The following is a 10,036-nucleotide window of genomic DNA, read 5'->3' as shown; positions in this document are numbered from 1 at the left end:
CCAATATGACATGCATCATAATATACCGTATAAGATCCTGAACCACTGGGCAACACTAATACTGGCGCCGTAGTCAAAGCAGTTTTAAGCTTCTGAAAGCTCGCCTCACACTCGTCTGACCATCTAATGGGACACCCTTCTAGGTCAACCTGGTCAATGGGGCTTCTATAGATGAAAGCCCCTCCACAAACCGACGGTAATATCCTGCCAAACCCAAGGAACTGTAGATCTCCGTAGCTAAAGTGGGTCTAGGCCAGTTCTGAACTGGCTCAATCTTCTTAGAATCCACTCGAATGCCCTCTGTTAATACAACGTGCCCCAAGCAAGGGATCGAATCCAACCAAAACTCACATTTTGAAAATTAATCATACAACTGGCTATCTCTCAGAGTCTGAAGTATGATCCGAAGATGCTGCTCATGCTCCACTCGACTGCGGGAGTAGATCAAGATATCATCAATAAACACAATCACAAAGAAATCCACATAGGGCTTGAACACCCGGTTCATCAAATCTATAAATGTTGCTAGGGCATTTTTTAGCCCAAATTACATCACTAGAAACTCATAATGCCTATATTGAGTCTAAAAAGTTGTCTTGGGGACATCGGTTGCCCTAATCCTTAACTAATGGTGGAAATACCTCAAATCGATCTTTGAAAACACCTTGGCACCCTGAAGCTGATCAAATAAGTCATCAATTATCGGTAATGGATGTTTGTTCTTGATGGTGACTTTGTTAAACTGCCGATAATCTATGCGCATCCTCATTGATCCATACTTCTTCTTCACAAACAATACAGGCGCACCCCAGGGCGAGACACTAGGTCAAATGAAGCCCTTATCAAACAAATCTTGCAACTGCTCCTTCAATTCTTTCAACTCTAGCGGGGCATACGGTATGGCAGAATAGAAATGGGTTGAGTGCCCGGAGCCAAGTCAATATCTCTGTCGGGTTGCATCCCTAGCAGATCTGCAGAACACCTCTAGAAACTCACGGTCAACTAGCACTGAATCCATGGAAGGAACCTCCGCACTGGAATCACGGACGTAAGCCAAATAAGCTAGACACCCCTTCTCGACCATATGTCGAGTCTTCACATAAGAGATAACCCTACTGGTAGAATGGCTAGAAGTCCCTATCCACTCTAATCGAGGCAACATCGACAAGGCTAAGGTCACCGTCTTAGCATGACAATCCAATATAGCATGATAAGGTGACAGTAAATCCATACCTAAAATAACATCAAAATCAACCATATCGAGAAGTAGAAGATCTACGCTAGTCTTAAGACTCCCAATAGTAACCACACACGAACGACAAAACATGATCTACAATAATAGAATCTCTTAAAGGTGTAGACACATACATAGAAGCACTCAAAGAATCATGAGGCATAACCAAATATGAAGCAAAATAGGACGACACGTAGGAATAAGTAGATACCGGATCAAATAGAACTGAAGCATCTCTATGGTAAACTAAAACAGTACCTGTGATAACAGCATCAGATGACTCTGCCTCAGGCCTGGCTGGAAAAGCATAACATTGGGGTTGGGCCCCACCACTCTGAACCACATCCCTAGAATGACCACTAGCTGGCTGGCCTCCACCTCTGGTAGTTTGACCTCCACCTCTAGCCGTCTGGCCTCCACCTCTAATGACCTGACCTCCATCTCTGGCTTCCCGACCCCTGCCACTAGCTAGCTGAGCAAGTGGTGGTGCTATCGGTACCAAAATCATGGCACGAGAACTCTGTTGTGGAGTGCCTCCCAATAATCTCGGACAGGTCCTCCTGATATGCCCAAAACCACCACACTCATAACATTCATCCTGGTACTATGGCTGCTGAAACTGAGACTGACCCGAACGAGGTCGGATAACCTTGGTGATAACTCTGAATAGGAGGTGCACTAATAGGATCTAATGGTGCACTGTAGGCTGCCTGCCAAAATGAGGCACATCAGCACCACGACTCCATAAAGCCTGAAGTGCTGACTGATATGGCCTAGGAGGATGGCCCCTACCAAAAGTACCCCTGCCTCCAGATGAGGCACAACTAAAACTACCAGAATGACGAGGCCTCTTATCAGACCCATGCCCTCTCTCCTGTGAAAGAACATCCTTGATCCACCTGGTGACATTAGCAGCCGTCTGAAAAGAAATCTTATCCCCAATCTTCTTGGCCATCTGAAGCTTGATAGGATGAGCGAGTCCCTAGATAAACCTCCTCACCCTCTCTCTCTCTCTACCTCTCTCTCTCTCTCTCTCGGTAGGAAGCAGAAGAATGGCATGACGGGCTAGATCCACAAAACAAGTCGCATACTAAGTTACTGACATACTGCCCTACTGGAGACGCTCAAACTGTCTGCGGTAACTCTCCCTCAGTGTGATCGGAAGGAACTTCTAAAGGAATAGCTGAGAGAATTTTTCCCAAGTAAGAGAAGGCCTCTGGTAGATATATAATCCTTCTACAACCTCTTGGCGAAACCCATCATCTAAAACACAGCAAAATTGACCCTATTGGTCTCAACTATACCCATGTTCTGCAGCCCCTCATGGCAGCGGTCAAAATAATCTTGTGTGTCATCAGAAGGTGCTCTACTGAAGTGATCTGGGAAGAGATTGGTGAACTTGTCCAATCTCAATAAGCCTTCAGAAGACATAGCATGACCATCACCGTCCTGTGCCGTAACAACTGGCTAAACTACCCCAACTAGCGGGGCTGCTAAAGTCTGATACTGGGGAGCCATCTGCTCTGGAATGTGAGTAGTGGGAGTCTATGATCCTCCCCTAGCTTGAGAGATGGCTGGTGCCATAGGAAATGTACCGGCCTGGGCCACACTCTCCATAAGGCCCACCAAACGGACCAACGCATCTTGAAGCACTAAGGTGGCGATGAACCCCTCTGGGACCTGAGCTGGTCTGACAGGCATTGTCTGGGCTGGAACCTCCTCATTAAACTCCACCTGAGGCTCCACCGCTGGTGCTGCTGCTCGAGCTCTAGGCTGAGCACTATCCCTGACTCAACATCTGGCATGACCTCGGTCTCGACCTCTGCCCCTCGTAGGATTTGCTGCTGGGGGCTCCAGCTACTGGCCAGTTGAAGATGCGGTGTGTGTTCTCTCCATCTGCGAGAGAACAAAATAGAAGGGTTCAATCAGCAACAATAGAATAAAATCTCACGACAGAGAAGAATAGAAGTGAAATTGTTCCTAACTCCATAGCCTCTAGAAGATAAGTACGGATGTCTCTGTACCGATCCTCCAAACTCTACTAAGTTTGCTCGTGACTTGTGAGACCTATGTAACCTAGTGCTCTGATACCAACTTGTCACAATCCGGAATTTCTACCGTCGGGACCGTGATAGCGCCTAATAATTTCACTTGCTAGGTAGAACAGTTTATCCATTTTAACGATTTAATATTAAATAATGAAGAAAAACTAAATTAACTGCAATAATCAAAAGTAATAATGCGGAAGCTAAAATAGCCAAAGTTTAATACATCCTTGAACCTGGTGTCACAAGTGCGCGAACTACTAGAATAGTACATACAAAGGTCTGAAATAACATAAAGCTATTTAAAAAGAAGGTACACAGCTAAATAAAAAAAGAAGGGAACTCCAGGAGCTGCGGACGCTGAGAAGTTGTACCTCAAGTCTCCATAGGCTGTCCAATCCGAGCTCACTAATAACCGCTGATGGGATCGACTCCAAAATCTACACAAGAAGTGCAGAGTGTAGTATGAGTACAACCGATCCCATGTACTTTGTAAGTGCCGAGCCTAACCTCGACAAAGTAGTGACGAGGCTAAGGCAAGTCACCTACATTACAACTTGTACGCAGTATGTAATAAAGATAGAAAAAGGAAATATGGAATAGAATAAGACAGTTAATTGAAAATAACTACAGCCTCAAGAATAAGCCAATATCGTCCAGAATTACCAATCCTTAGCATTTCAAATGAGAATACTGAAAAACAACACATCTCAAGGAAATAGAAACACATAGGTTGTTGCGGCGTGTAACCCTATCCCACCATACAACATAGAATCCTCCCTTATTTGACCGTAATAACATCAACAACAGTAAATAACATACATATATTATGGCACGCAGCCCGGTCCCATCGTATAGCAAAATTCATCCTTATTTTACCATATCAATCCAACCTTATTCCACCTTTTACAACGTCCAACCTGATCCCACCATATCAGTACCAAATACTCAATCTACATAGTCAAATTAGCAATTCAAACCACGAAAACCTTTTACGGTCAATAAATACAGAACTGAACCAAAAAGGAAACCTTGTACAACATAGGAATCTACATAATTAATACTACACAGCGAGACCAGTCCAGTAATTGACAATTAGAAAGTCCAAGTAAGTCAGTTTAAGCAAATAGCAGGGAATCATGAAACTATGAAAAGATCTAACATCATTAACAGGAGAGGACATTGATTAATAGGTAGCAAATAAGCATAGAAAGCATTTACAGCATATAACATTTAAGACAGGGAAGGAGATAATAAAAAAGAACATCGGAAAAATCGGGGAAAATAAGAAATTCGGCGGCGTATAAGCAATCGTCACCTCACATATACGCAGCTCACATGAAATTCACATAGCACATAGTCTGAGGGTCCCTAATTCTATCAAGTCAAAGTTAGACTCAACACTTACCTAATTCTAAAGACCACTTAGAGCTCAACCACAGGTTTGCCTTTCAAATAAGCCTCCGAACCGACAATATCTAGCAATTTACCAACCAAACAATTCAAAATAAGCTTTAGGAATTTCCCGTGATTGCAAAAGATTCAATTTAGGTCATTATTGAAAAAGTCGACTCCCAGACCCGCTTGGTCCAAACCCAAAATTTGGACCAAAACCCGATTACTCATTCACTCCCGAGCCCAGTTATGTGATTTATTTTGAAATTCGACTTCAATTTGAAAGAAAATAGGTTAGAATCACTTATCAATGGAATGGGGAAGAAGAGTTCTTTGAAAAATCGCCTCGAGGGTTTTCTAGTTTTGAAAATTTGAAGAATGAACAGAAATCCCGTTTTCCCTTCTTTTACCCAGCTGCAGTTATCGCAATTGCTACACAACGTTTACAATTGTGATTATCGCAATTGCGATCAATTCCACGCAAATGCAAAGAATCTCTGAGCCTGTTATCTTTGCAAATGCGACACATATGTTGCAAATGCTATGCCTATGTCGCAAATGCGAGCCAAGGTCCTTCGCAAAAGGGAACTTCTGACTCGCAAATGCGAGTCTGCCTTGATCTGATTCTAGTCGCAAATATGACAATTTTCCTGCAAATGTGAACCCTGCCCCCATCGCATTTGCGGGCTTCTCTTTGCAAAAGCGAAGCTGACCCAACCCTCTCCCTCTTTGTAAATGTAAGCCTGACTTCGCATTTGCGATCATGTCCTCGCAAAATGGGAGATCTACAAACCTGATGCAGCAGCTATATTTTCTAAGTCCAAATTCACTTTGTAGCCTATCCGAAACTCACCCGAGCCCTCAGGACTCCAAACCAAATATTCATACAAGTTCAAAAATATCATACGAATTTGCTCGCGCGATCAAATCACCAAAATAATACCTAGAACTACGAATTGAATACCAAATCAAATGAAACTTTCTAGAAAACTTTGAAACTTTAATTTTAACAATCGGACGTTCGAATTACGTCAAACGAACTCTGTTTCTCATCAAATTTGACAGACTAAGTCGTAAATATAGTAATGGACCTATACTGAGTTCTTTAACCAAAATACGAACCTGATATCAATAAAGTCAAACATTGGCTATACTTTCAAAGTCATTAAGATTTTAAACATTCAAATTCCAACAAAATGCGATAACTCGAGTTAGGGACCTACGAATTCGGTTCTGGGCATACGCCCAAGTCCTAAATCATGATAAGACCCACCCGAATCGTCGAAGTACGGATCAGGGTCCGTTTGCTTAAAATGTTGACCTATGTCAACTCAACTGGATTTCAAGGCAAAAAAAATATTTTTTTATTAGTTTTTAATAGAAAAGCTTTCCGAAAAAAATACCCGAACTGTGCATGCAAATTGAGGAGGACTAAAATTAGGTATTTAAGGCTTTGAAATACAGAATTAGGTTCTAAAACATGAGATGACCTATTGGGTCATCACATTTACATGTTCTATCCCTGCGTAAGAATCTTCTATCTATTATAAAATTTACTAAAGATAATGATTATTTTATTGAGTTTCACTCTTGGCATTCTTTGTTAAGGATTTGAAGACCAGAAGAATACTTCTCACATACTCCAGTGATAGTCCTATTTATCCACTGGTGGCTTCTTCATCAAAGTTCAGTCTGTCCCCTTTCAGTATCGCATCCTTATCCGCCTTCTTTGCATCTCTTGAATCAATTGATATTTGGCATGCTCAACTTGGTCATCCTGGAGTTGTTGTTCTAAATTTTTTTCTTTCTAGTAAATTTATTTCCTTTAGTAGAAACAATGAAGGCAATTTTATTGTCCTTCTTACCTAGTTTCAAAATATGCTACTTTGTCATTTCCTATTAGTCATTCTAAATCAAACTATTATTTAGATTTATTCCATTCCGATGTATGGAGCTTTCTTTGCTTTTCTGTTAGTGGATATGTTATTATGTAATTTTTGTGGATGATTTTTCACGATTTGTATGGCTTTATCCATTGCGCTTTAAACATGAAATTTTTTATTGTTTTCAAAAATTTAAATCTTTTAGTTGAAAAATTATTTTCTACTACCATAAAAACTTTTCGCTTTGATGGTGGCGGTGAGTACACTAACACCAAGTTTCTTACCCTTCTTTCTACTCATGATATTAATTTTCAGACATCGTGCCCTCATACACCCCCAACAAAATGGAGTGTCTTGACGAAAACACAGACAAACTAGTGAAATGGGACGCACGATACTTTTTCATGCTAAGACTTCTCATAGTCTTTGGGTTGAGGCATTTTCTACTGCTGTCTTTCTCATTAATCGATTAACATCTCCAATGTTACAAAATGAGTCACCATATGAGTTGGTTTTCCATACCCTTCCTAACTACTTTTTTTTCGTCCTTTTGGTTGTTTGTGTTAGCCTATTGATGCTTATCGTTGTCATAAATTAGCTTCTCTATCTGTTGCATGTATTTTTCTTAGTTATAGTCCTAACCACAAAGGTTACAGGTGTATGCATTTAACTAAAAAAAGAGTTTATATTAGTCGTAGTGTCAGATTTATAGAGCATGTCTTTCCATTAGGCTGTGCCTCGAAAGATATTCCTTCAGTCACCCCTTCTTCTTCCCTTATTTTTCCTGCCCCAGTTATGGATATAGATACTCATACTTCCTCCTCTTCAACTTCTCCAACTACTTCCTCTACACCTCAATCATCCACTAATATGACTAATCCAAGTTCAACAACTATATTTTCTCAGCCATATACCCCATATTTACCTCCATCTTCTCATTTCATGATTATGAGAAGTATGGTAGGTACTCAAAACCTAAATCCAGATACGCTCTTCTTACCTCTCACCTAGAGTCTCTTCCTATTGAACCTACTTATTTTTCCTTTGCAATTAAAGATCCTAAATGGTGTGATGCAATGGTAGAGGAATTCAATGCCTTTCTTAAAAATCTAACCTAGACTCTTGTATCCTACCATCCATATATGAACGTAATTGGAAATAAATGGGTTTATCGAGTCAAACAAAAGGTTGATGGGTCTCTTGAATGTTGTAAGGCTCGTCTGGTCGCAAAGGGTTATAATCAACAAAAAGGCATTGACTTTAATGAAACTTTTAGTCCAGTTGTTCGTAACTATCCATTTAGTGATTTCTTTAGCAATATCTCGAGGTTGGAATCTTAGGCAGTTAGATGTTAAAAATGCTTTCTTACATGGTTTTATTAATGAAGAGGTTTATATGTCTCAACCACAAGGTTTTTCAAATCCTAATTTTCCCAATCATGTTTGTAAACTTCAAAAAGCTCTTTATGGACTTAAACAAGCTCCACGTGTATGGTTTTCTCGATTTAGCTCCTCTCTTCTGTCTTATGATTTTCATAATAGTCGTGCAAATACTTCCTTATTTATATTTCATTGTGACTCTCACTATATTATTCTTCTTCTTTATGTAGATGATATTATTATTACATGCTCTAATCTAACTTTTCTTGACCGCTTTATTCATAACCTAAAGTCTCTATTTTTCTATGAATGATCTAGGGCCTCTTAATTACTTTTTTGGCATCCATGTTGCAAAAGCATCAAATGCACTTCATTTATCTCAAAGAAATATGCTCATGAACTCATTGCCCAAGCATCCTTAATTGGTTGCAAACTTGTTCGCTCCCCTACATCTGGTTTTCGACCATCTCCCTCTGAGGACGATGTACTTTATGATCCTTCTGAATATCATAGTCTTGCGAGTGCTTTGCAGTATTTAACTATAAGTAGGCCTGATATTTCTTTTACTATAAATATTGTCTCTCAATTCATGAGTACTCCTCGTACTATTCACCTTACTGCCGTTAAACGAATCCTTCGTTATCTGGCTGGTACAAAATCTCTTGGGCTTCACCTGAAGTCATCCTTAAACCTCTCTCTCACAGCATATTCGGATGCTAATTGGCTGGATGTCCTGATACTCATAAATCTACTACTAGTTTTGCTATTTTCCTTTGACCAAATCTAATTTCTTGGAGTTGTAAGAAGCAACCTATTGTTTCCTGCTCTAGCACTAAAGCTTAATACCGAGCCTTAGCTTACATGGTAGCTGAATTATCATGGCTCCAACATCTACTTTGTGACTTGGGTACACCGCTCTATGATCCTCCTTTGATGCTATGTGACAATGTTAGTGCTTTATATATGTGCACCAATCCCATTTATCGCTCGTACAAAGCATTTGGAGATTGATTTTCATTTTATTTGTGAACGTGTTGTTGCTAGTTCTATTTTGGTTCGCTATATATCTATTGACATGTAGCTTGCAAACATTCTCACTACAGGTTTATCTTCTCACCACCTTTCATTTCTTCGTGACAAGCTTCACATTTCTACTAATCCATGTTCAGCTTGAAGGGGCGTGTTAATGTATTATAGTTTGGTTTGAATAGGAGACTGCAATTAGATAGAGATCAGGAGTCTTATTGTTATCTCATTAAAGGGTTTGATTATCACTTATACTTTGTATCATCTTATAAATAGCAACACAACAAAGCAAAAAGGTGTGTAGGTTATTTCTCAACACTTTAAGAGACAAATAAATGTTTTGTCTTTACGGTTTACTAATACATGAGCGAACATTAAATCTGAATCTAACGTTGTCTAGAAATATAACTTCCAATAGTTATATTTGTACAAATTTTGAAAGTAGGGATACAATCTAAATGATGTTAAGAGGGGAATATTTGCAGTCAGTGGCGAAGTGCTTGTCAAAGAATAGTAAGTATATTTACTTTTTTGATGAGAAATAGTTTACGGGTGAAAAATACTGAAGGTGTATATTTGAATATTACTACTTGGATGTAAAAAGAATATAGATAATGTAACCAAATTATAGTGAAGCGTTATTTTTTCAATTAAAAAGACACCAAGATAAATTTTTTTTTAAATTGTAGGGCTTAAACCCCGAAGGGAGCCCTTCCAAAAATTCTCAACGGCCAAGGGCGAACCCATGATGAAGAAGGGGTTTGGAAATAGTTTTCAACCAGCAATAGACACGCCTCAATTAGAACCTCACTAGCTGTGTCATTGCCCCAAGTGCAAAGATACACCAAGGTGATTGAATCTTGCTATACGAGAAAAAAGAAAAACACAGGTTGCGATAGACCTTCGACCTAATCTCATTAAGTTTAAGAAAGAGGAAATAATTATTCTTTATACAAATGGATAATCAAAAACTAACAATAGTTTATTAAAGACCACCATGGTTAGTGAAACAAAGGAATCAAAAAGTCATTCCTAAAATTGTTGAAGATTCATCTCATGATCGCTTCTATCTTT

General features: G+C 39.6%; 1 non-coding gene across 1 annotated transcript; it reads right to left on the bottom strand.

The window, feature by feature from the left end:
- Positions 1-9,651: 9,651 nt before the first annotated feature.
- On the bottom strand, positions 9,652-9,803 carry LOC138890890 (U4 spliceosomal RNA). The gene has a single exon (XR_011407254.1). It is a non-coding gene; the product is annotated as a U4 spliceosomal RNA (small nuclear RNA).
- Positions 9,804-10,036: the final 233 nt, after the last annotated feature.

Source organism: Nicotiana sylvestris, chromosome 4, assembly GCF_000393655.2.
Source record: "Nicotiana sylvestris chromosome 4, ASM39365v2, whole genome shotgun sequence".
NCBI lineage: Eukaryota > Viridiplantae > Streptophyta > Magnoliopsida > Solanales > Solanaceae > Nicotiana > Nicotiana sylvestris.
This window is presented reverse-complemented; position numbering and strand designations above follow the sequence as displayed.